General features: G+C 50.4%; 1 pseudogene; it reads left to right on the top strand.

The window, feature by feature from the left end:
- Positions 1-6,154: 6,154 nt before the first annotated feature.
- On the top strand, positions 6,155-8,381 carry LOC144163730 (uncharacterized; annotated as a pseudogene).
- Positions 8,382-9,956: the final 1,575 nt, after the last annotated feature.

The raw sequence follows: 9,956 nt of genomic DNA, 5'->3' as shown, positions 1-9,956 counted from the left end.
TTAACACCACGTAACGAATATACTTCAACGAGGTGCTTTTGTCCCTCCAAGGGTCCGTGGGCTTCACCAGCGGTTGTGGTTAGGAAGAAAGACGGCTGTATTCTGTTTTGCGTTGATTATTGCCGCTTGAATACCATCACAAGAAAAGACGTGTACCTTCTTCGCGTATAGGCGACGCAGTCGACTGTCTGCAGAAACCGGAATTTTAAATGATGAGCATTTCTTTAACTCACGATGTCACCCGTTCTTGTCGTCCGTAGTTGTCCACATCGCTCCCCTCGACATGCCCGGCACAGACGTTTCGATATCGGCGCGATCAAATTCGATTGCGCGCCCAGGCACGTTTCAAGGACACTCTCTCCCCTCTCTCGGACTCAATGTTCGCCGAGGCTGCCAATTGTACTGCTGACGAGCGCTCTCTCGTGAGCAGTTGCCACAAGTGCAACAACATTAACGTAACGCAAACTACTTAACGTCGTGCGCCCCCGGAAATGCTCTGCATTTGATCGTGCCCCTAGCGAGGGGGATGTTGCGTTGCGTCGCCATGCGAACAGTTTGCCACGCTTTAGTTTTTTGTAGATGGCGGAGGGACTTGCTAATCTATACTACAACCTTGAGGTAACATTTGCAAACAGAATGTCGTATAGATTTTGTGACTTTAGAATGCTCCTAAGTAGTATATCACATGCTTCGGCGCTGTCACGGCATGTACATCGGAAGGCACGCACTATATAGGGCCACAAGACATGCAGGAAAATGTTGGTTATGTTCGAGACAGCTTTCTGATTTTGAAAAACGTTGGATCTTGGAATAACATTAATCCGATACGAATAAACAACACACCGGAAAACGTCTCCTTTAATGAACTACATCAAGCTGTCCGTGTGGGCGACTGACCCGCGTTAAGATTGAACCCCCAACCACCCACTGGTTTTTCTCATCACTCGACTTAGCCTCCGGGTACTGGCAAGTTTCCGTGGCCGAGGCTGATCGTGGAAACCGGCAATTATTACCCCAGACATCCTTTACGAATTTATCCTCATGCCGTTTGGGCTTTGCAACGCCCCCGCCACTATCCAAAGAATAATAGACAGTCTCCCCTGTGGCCTGAAGTGGAAGAAGTGCATCTGTTACCTGGACGACGTAGTCGTTTTCTCTAACGATTTTGAGACATACTTGATTCGCCTTGAACGAGTCCTCATTTGCCTTGCGAATGCTGGGCTGCAGCTCAATGTCAAAAAATCCCACTTCACCGCACGCAACCTTATCATACTCGGCCATGTCATTGCATAAGATGGCATCAGCCCCGACGTGACAAAGCTTCGAGTTGTTGCGGACTTCCCGAAGCCGACCACACTGAAGGGGCTTCGGAGCTTCATTGGGCTGTACTCTTATTTTCCACGATTTTTTCGCAACCTTGCGACCATCATTTCGCCTGGTACCAAGGTTGTTAGTGACGACTGTAGAATGTGTGCTTGGTCACCATTCTGCATTCTGAGACGAGTCGTTTGCGACACTGCGTCGTTTGTTGACATCCGCGCTTATATTACGGCATTTAGACTAGTCGGCACGAAATAAAAGTGCACACTGACGCCAGTGGGATTGGCCTTGGTGCCGTGACCAACCAGCGCAATTCCGGCTGTGATGAATATGTTGCGGCGTACGCGAGTCGCGCACTCATGAAAGCAGAAACAAATTACTCCGTCACTGAGAAGGATTGTTTGCCCGTAATATGGGCGCTGGGAAAGTTCCGCCCTTACTTGAATGGCCACCCATTTGACGTGATGACTGATCCAAACAGGATTTGTTGGCTCGCCTCTCTGAAGGATCCTTCCAGGTTGTCTTTGGCGGTGGTCTCTTCGTGCTCAAAAATACAATACCGCGTGGTTTATCGTTCCGGCCATTACCATTCGGATGCGGACGAACTCTCTCCCTCTACAATGCCGACTGACTTGCTCACCTTACCACAACGGACTGTAAATTGTCGTCGCTCACTGTCACAAACATGACTGTCGAGCAGCTGAGGACCCATGGATAGCTTCCATCATCGGCGTCCTGTCTGGTCCTTCAGCTACCGGTGCACCAAGAGCACTGCGGCGACAAGCCTTTCACAACCAACTGCGTGAAGAGCTTCTTTATCGTCGAAACTACAACTCGGACGGTCGCAAGTGGCTTTTAGTTTTCCCACGGCATCTGCTGGCATACATATGCGCTGCCTTTTATGCCGGCCCGAGGTGCGCGCATGCTCTCCTCCTCAAAACGTTCGAGCTACTCCGCGTACGTTACTATTGGACGTTACGTGCGCTCATGTGCGGAATGCCAACGCCGCTAATCATCGCCTACTCGCTCTACGGCACCCTTTGACCACTACCTTGCCACGTGAAACATTTGATCATGTTAGCATCGATCTGTACGGACCACTGTCTTTAACGGCCGCCGGTAACTGGTGGATAATTGTTGGGGTAGACCACGTTACAAGAAACGCCGAAACAGCTGCCTTCACGGCATCCACGGCTCATGACGTCGCCACTTTTCTGTTACGGCACTTTGTCATTTGCGCCGCCTCGGGAACTTCTGAGTGATCGAGTCCGCGTTTTTCTAATAACGCATTTGAAAGCTGCGGGTGGTAGGAGCACCTCGTACCACCCGCCAACCAATGGGCTGACAGAGCGGTTCAACCGCACCCTTGGGGATATGCTTTCAATGTACGTGTCGTCGGATCACTCAAATTGGGACCTTTGTACATGGGTAAACATTTTATACATAGAACACTGCTACACAAAAAACGACATGATTTTCTTCGTTTTTGCAACTTTATAGACGCAAGCCGACCCGTACAGTGGACACCATCCTGGCTTACAACTGTGACGCCGCAGAATTTAAACCGGTTTCGCAACTAGCGCAGCACGCCGAAGAATGTTGCCAAGTCGCTCGTTTTTTTAGAGCTGTAAAACAACAACGCCTGAAGCATCGCTGTGACGATTTTACCAACACTCCCACATTTAACCCCGGATCGGATGTCTGGCTTTAGGTGCCCTGCCCAACACCGTGCCTCCTCTCAAAACCTGAAGCCGAATATCACAGCCCTTACAAAGTCATCGCAGCACTTCGGCCGTAACTACATTGCGGAACCCGTCCACCCCGTCTCTGACCTTCGCCGCCAAAAGCGTGTAACAGGCCACCTTAAACTACTGAAGCCCTACTACGAAGCTCTGGTGTCGTCCTCAACCTACTTTGCCAAGTCGGCTCCTTTTGACGGGGGGCGATGGTAGAAAGGGTAATGAGCAGCTCATTTAACGCCATCAGCTTATTGGCATGTGCGCCACATCAAGCACGAGGGTCATGCGATCATTAGCAATCTATGAACGAAGATAAGTGCGGGCACTGGTAGCAGCGGAAGAAGTACGGCAGAAGGTGCTCGGCGCGTGAGTTCAGCCATCGTCTGCACCTGGTACTTTCACCATCGTCTCCACCTAAAACTTGCGCTCACATCGGTTCTTCTCCTGCCAATAAACAGAATTCGGTCTACTACCGGAGGGACAACTCTGACCCCCCTCACAATATATATATATGTATATATTGTGAGCGTTTATTGGTGCCTTCACTCAAGAAGAAGACTCATGGAATGAATTATTTGCCATTCGCTAGTGGGACCAATCTCTCACCTGTACATACCCATTATAATCATCATTTGTGGATTATCATCATCGTCAGGGTTCGTTCAGCCGAGTCACCAAGTTCCCTGCGGGCTGAGTAAAGAGACCCGCCTCGGGATTACCGTCTCCTTGTTCCAGTCTGCTTCCCTCTTACAAGTGGTAGAGGTGCGGGGTAGCACACGACGTCCTGAACGAAGCTCCAGGGGTGCGGCCGGTTGAGGTAGAGGTCGGGGTCGAACGCAACCTCCACACTGAAGCAACGCAGCAGGAACGAAAAGCTCATTATGATGCCCAGCACCGCAACATCGAGTTTCATCCCGGTGAAAAGTGCTTTTGTGGACCCCCATACGATCGCCGAGCCTGTGCGAGAAGTTTCTGAGCCGCTATATTGGTCCATACACCGTCATTGAGCAAACTTCACCTGTCAACTATAGAGTGTCTCCTGCAGTTGCCTCCAACGACCGTCGCAGACGTGGAAGTTTAGTCGTCCATGTTTCTCGTATGAAGCGTTTTACCCAGCGTGCGCCTTAGCTACAAGCGTCCAGGAGGCCGCTTCCTAGCGAGGGGGGGAAAGTGTGAGCGTTTATTGGTGCCTTCACTGATGAAGAAGACTCATGGAATGAATTATTTGCCATTCACTAGCGGGACCAATCTCTCACCTGTACATACCCATTATAATCATCAGTTGTGGATTATCATCGTCGTCTGGGTTCGTTCGGCCGAGTCACCAAGTTCCCTGCAGGCTGAGTAAAGAGACCCGCCTCGGGATTACCGTCTCCTTGTTCCAGTCTGCTTCTCTCTTTATATATATATATATATATATATATATATATATATATACAACCTACCAAATCCTCCCCTTTGCCTTCCGGTGTTTTCTTGACTGCCAACCCTTATTTCTGTCTTATTTTCAACGAGCCCATCATTTCCCATTTTGATTCGCTTCATGCAAAGCGAGGGCTTCTGCTCTGGCAGTCTTGATGCCATAGGAAGCTTAAGTGGATTCAACGCTGGTCAACCACTCTTGAACTGTCGTAAACACTTGAGTCACGGCCCGGGGGTTATAAAGAAGATCCCCTTCGCCCCGAGTAGTCCGAGTAGCGCTGGCTACCACCCCCAAGCACGGGAAACAAAAATACCTTAACATAACTACCCCAGAAAGTGGAGGGGGAAATCGCCCCACCGGTAGCGTAGTGGTTATCGCACCAGACTGGTATTCTGGAGGGCGTGAGTTCGGATCAAACCAGGTACGCGTTTTTTCTCCACTTTCTTTCTTTTCTTTGTTGTAAGTTCTTTATCTGTTCCAATCACCTACCGCATCAACCCCTTTGCTGTCCGAGGTTTTCTTGACTGCCAGCTCTTATTTCTGCCACACACACACACACACATATATATATATATATATATATATATATATATATATATATATATATATATATATATATATATATATATATATATTTATATATGGCAGAAATATGTCCATCCGATTCAAAAGCTTATGTTCCAACCCTCAAGACTTTGCCGCCAACTCGACCAACTACGCAATGATTTACCCCGCCAACAATACCCTCTTCCCGTAATAAACGATACCATTGAAAAATCGAAAACACTGGACAGACTTGAAATAATAAACAGCAGCAGCAACGATGAAATTTCATTTTGAAACGACCACACTTATATACAATAACATGGTGCTAGTGAAGCACAAGGGACATTATATGGAGCCTAACAGATAGCCTTAATACTATACATTATCACTAGAAAACACAAAGCCAGTTTACGCCAGTTCGCCACGAGCCGATAGATATTGCACATTATTTTCCTGACAGTGAAACGGACGGAACGCTGATGCAGTCGTCACCTAATCTAAGAATTTCCGCGGCTTCGATATTTTCTCGGGTAGTCTGCTCTCTGAGTCGGCCTATTACTTTGCAATCTTGAAACACCGGCCTGCAGCCACACCGGAGGCAATGCGAGCCCAGATGGCCACTGGCAGTATTAAATAGGGTGTTTCTGTGTTCGCGCAGCCTTTCATTAAGGCATCGGCCTGTTTGACCCACGTACCGCTTTTTGCATGGGTGGAGCGGAAGCGAATACACAAATCCTTTTTGACAAGGTACAAACTTTGCTCTGTGCTGCTTATCGCACCTCTTCCCATGGGAAGCCTCATTGTTGATTTTTCTGCAAAGTCGTGAAACCTTGTCGGGGGCAGAAAAACACACTGTCACTCCTGACTCCTGCGGGATTTTCTCTAGCATGTGCGAGTAACCAAGCATGTGCGGAATTATTGTTAACTAATCTTTCTTAATTCTGGAATCTCTTCCTTGGAGTTCGAGTGAGCCGCACTTTCCTAGTTCCTTGAACACCCCCGGGGAAGGAAGGACAAAAGATGCCTCGGGCATCCCGCTTCCTCGAGTGGTTGTGTTCGGCTTCGGAAGCTCTCGTGGGCTGTATGGTGGCAAGGTTTACGAAAGGCATTGTTGCAGCAAGCCTTAATGACAGCTCTCTTTACCAGCCTAAAGTGAGCAGTATCAAACGGTAAAAGAAGGATTGCTGCCCCTCAGCTCATATGTCCAATAGGTGTGATCTGGGGAACAAGAAATCTTGATGTCCAGGAACTTCAGTTGGCCTTGAAATGGTGCTTCACTTGTGACACACAGCGGTGTTATGCACGATGTAAACAGGTCAAACACATCGGCACCATACTCACCCAGTGACTCCTTGATAATGTTTCCGAAAACAATGTTTCGCTCAAACAAGTTAAAAAGCATGCAAAAAGGTTCTGCAAGGAATTCTACCTGGAGCATCTCAGAAAAGCCTCGACGGTAATGTGTCCCTATGGCTGCAAATATTCTTTAGTGCCAAAACTCACAAGATTGATTGCCCACTACGTGTTATGGTGTCAGAATGTGGTACATTGCAAAAGAAGGTAGCCATGTTTCTGATAAAGGCCGAAAACAGCTTTTTGTGTTGACCATTTTTTTGTAAAGAATTAGGGTTACTTTACTGAATTTTTGAAACAGAACAGTTCCCGAGGCTTGCTGTCTCGTTCGATGTAGAGGACTTGTAATACTCTTTGCTACATAATATTGCCGCGAACCATCTATGGGTTGGTTTTTACTGCCGGGCACGCCCGGCTGTGTTATCTGCGTTCCAAGCAAAGCGCGTCTTGTATTCTTTATTTTTATGCCGCACGGGCTATCATATTCAGATAAGCAGACTGTTTCGCCCTAACGTCGCTATCCCAGAATAATCTTCTGTGATCTACAATGTTCTGGATGTGAATCGACGGTTCTAGAAACACTCGCACTGAAAGATAAAAGCGTACAGAGCAGACGCCGCGGCATTCGGTTCGACGACACTCGCCTGCGCAAGTCACTTTGTTGACCACTGCTTCGCCGCCTCTGTAAACTTTTGAGTTGTTAGGGGGAGCACAAGTTCGCTCCAAAAAACTTGTTTCTCCTGCAAGAAAACTGCGTCGTTCTTGCCTTCGTGACATCTGGTGGAGGTTCTGGGTAACTGCACCCTAAGCCCTCGTCAAGCCGAGAAGCAAGCCCGACTCGTGCCAGCCGCCGACACCAAGGTCTCACGCCAGAGTTTGGACTGCTTCCTGATAAAGTGAAAAAAGAAGACGTCGTGAAAACCACTATGACCAACGCAGGCCCCATGACCATCGCTCCCAGTCCTGCCCTCGTTCTTCAGCAACCCAGGGAGCCCCCATCATTCCATGGGTCACCTTCCGAGGACCCCGAAGACTGGTTGGAGCCAGTCGAACGGGTCAGGCTGTTCAATCGATGGGACGACGCGGAGACACTGAGGCAAGTGTTCTTCTACCTTGAGGACTCAGCAAGGATCTGTTTCGAAAACCATGAGAGCTCGCTTGAGTCTTGGAACAATTATCGAACGCAATGTTTAACGACGTTCACCACGGTTGTGCGAAAAGAGCGGGCCGAAGTCTTGCTGCAGACGCGAACACAACACTCTAACGAAAGTGTATTTGTGTTCATCGAAGAGATGAAGCGGCTCTTCAGGCGTGCTGATCCCTCCATGGCGGAAGAAAAAAAGTTACGCTTCTTAATGCGCGGTGTGAAGCAGGAATTTTTTGCTGGACTTTGCCCAAAACTGTCGCCGAATTTGTGACCGAAGCCAGCACAATTGAGAAGGCTCCTTAAATGCGTACTAATAAGTGTGACCGCAACTTTGTTGGCACGGCCAATGCGAACTACGTCGACAGCATACGGATTCCGGCAGACAGCCTGCGTGAGACTATCCGCGCCATAGTGAGGGAGGAGCTAAGGAAACTACTCCCCACGTCGCCGCAGCCGCAAGTCGCTTCCCTTACCGATGTGATTAGGGAAGAAATGCAGCAAGCGCTGGGTACCTCAACGACGTCAGAAGCACCTCGCGAGCCGCAAGTCATGGCCTACGCGGCTGCTGTTTGCGAGCCTCGCAAACTTGCGCCCTACCGTCACGAGGCTCCGTACAGTCGCCCCCTGTCGCCGGCCCGACCACCTGCGGTGCAAACCCCCGCCCCAATTAAGACCGAGGTGTGGCAAACGCCCGACAATCGTCCGCTGTTCTACCACTGCGGAGAGGCTTACCCCATCTACCATCGCTGCCCCTACAAGAGGCTCGGTTTCCGAGGCTTCTCCGTCGACGCACCACGACCCCGACCCTTCACTGGTCTTCACTGCCTCTTCACTGCCCACCGGGGGAGCGTAAGCAGCGGTGAGCGCGCAAAGCTGCGATGGCACGAGCGTAATGGTGAGCGGAGAGCCTTGGGGGCCCCCACTACAGCGCGCAGTGCCGGATGGCCGGACGGCCAGGCCGGCCCGGCGGTCATAGGTTGATGATAAGCTTCTGTGATTCAAAGAAGTGCCACTTGTGGTTGTGGCCGATGTCCACGAGCAGGTGAGTGTACAGGGGCAGCACCTGCTTCCTCACGAGCCTGTACTTCGCGGTGCTGAGTCCGTCCCGGTTCATGCGGTACCACGCCATCTGCACGAGCGCCATCCTTATGTTGTTCGGCGATTCTGGGCGCTGGTTATGCTTGATCAGGGTGTACAGGGCGACAGATGCTGGTGGGCGAATGATCTTTAGATTTTTGTGCTTGATCCTGTAGGCCATGTCCTCGTCTTGGCTTCCCCAGCCCCTGTAGAGGTTGGAGAAGCCGTTCACACGGAGGAAACGCTCCCTCTTGATGGCGAACACACCGCCTACCAGCATCTGGTACGGCAGTTTGTAGTTGAACTTGTCGATGGCGACGGACATGTGCCGAGGACTGGGTGGACAGCTGAAGAGCCGGCTGAAACAGAGCCGGCTGAAGTAGTGGACAGCTGTAGAGCTGTAAAACCGGCTGAAATAGAGCCGGTTTTGACCGTGATAACCTTCCTGCATGGAAATGATACAGACCCCTTAATCCCAAGACCGAACACCGTACCCACAGCCCGACGACCCGATCTAACTCGGACGTCACTCTCGAACACGACAACGACACGACGCGACGCGTACCCGAAATGACAGAGCCTGCCGCTGAGAAGAAAACGACAATGACGACGCATAGTGCCCGACAGTCAACACGCACAAGCCGAGATAAAACGCCCCGACGCACCCGAAACTCGAGGAAAGCGGCGTCCGACGTCCAGTTGTCCATCGACTGCTTTGACGTAGTCGCCATCGACACGGGAGCCGACTACTCGGTAATGAGCGGCTGATTTGCGTCTAAGCTGAAGAAAGTTTTGATCAGATGGGACGGTCCGCGTATACGCACAGCACGAGGCCACCTCGTGACGCCAAGTGGAACGTGCACATCGCGCGTCACCATAGACGGCACAACGTACCGTGCGGCGTTCGTCGTTCTGCCTAATTGCTCCCGCGACGTAATTCTCGTAATGACCTTTTTGACGGACAACGGTGCAATAATTGATCTACAGACCAAGTACATAACTTTTTCCTCCGATCACTCCATGACGCCGCATCCGAACCCCGAACACCGTGCTGCTTTAACGATCGCCGATGATCATGTCACACTGCCACCCCGCGCAAGCTTGATGATCACCGTCTTGTGTAAAAATGCTGTTCCTGACGTCGACGCTATCGTGGAGAGGGACCAAAGGTTGCTCCTCGACCGCGGTGTCTCCCTTGCAAGAGGCATTGCGCGCTTTACGCAACGCCAACCCCGGGTTTTGGTCACTAGTTTCAGCGAGTAATACCAGCATTTAGGCAGGGGCTCTGCAATTAAGTACCTCGAAGAAACGCAAGAAGCAAGAGAAGTCATCGCGGTTGCCGACTTTGAAC

Source organism: Haemaphysalis longicornis, unplaced genomic scaffold (genome assembly GCF_048455015.1).
Source record: "Haemaphysalis longicornis isolate Haplotype H1 unplaced genomic scaffold, Haemaphysalis longicornis Haplotype H1 scaffold_13, whole genome shotgun sequence".
In the NCBI taxonomy this organism is placed as follows: Eukaryota; Metazoa; Arthropoda; class Arachnida; order Ixodida; family Ixodidae; genus Haemaphysalis; species Haemaphysalis longicornis.
The sequence above is the reverse complement of the archived record's forward strand: the minus strand, read 5'-3'. Positions and strand labels throughout refer to the sequence as shown.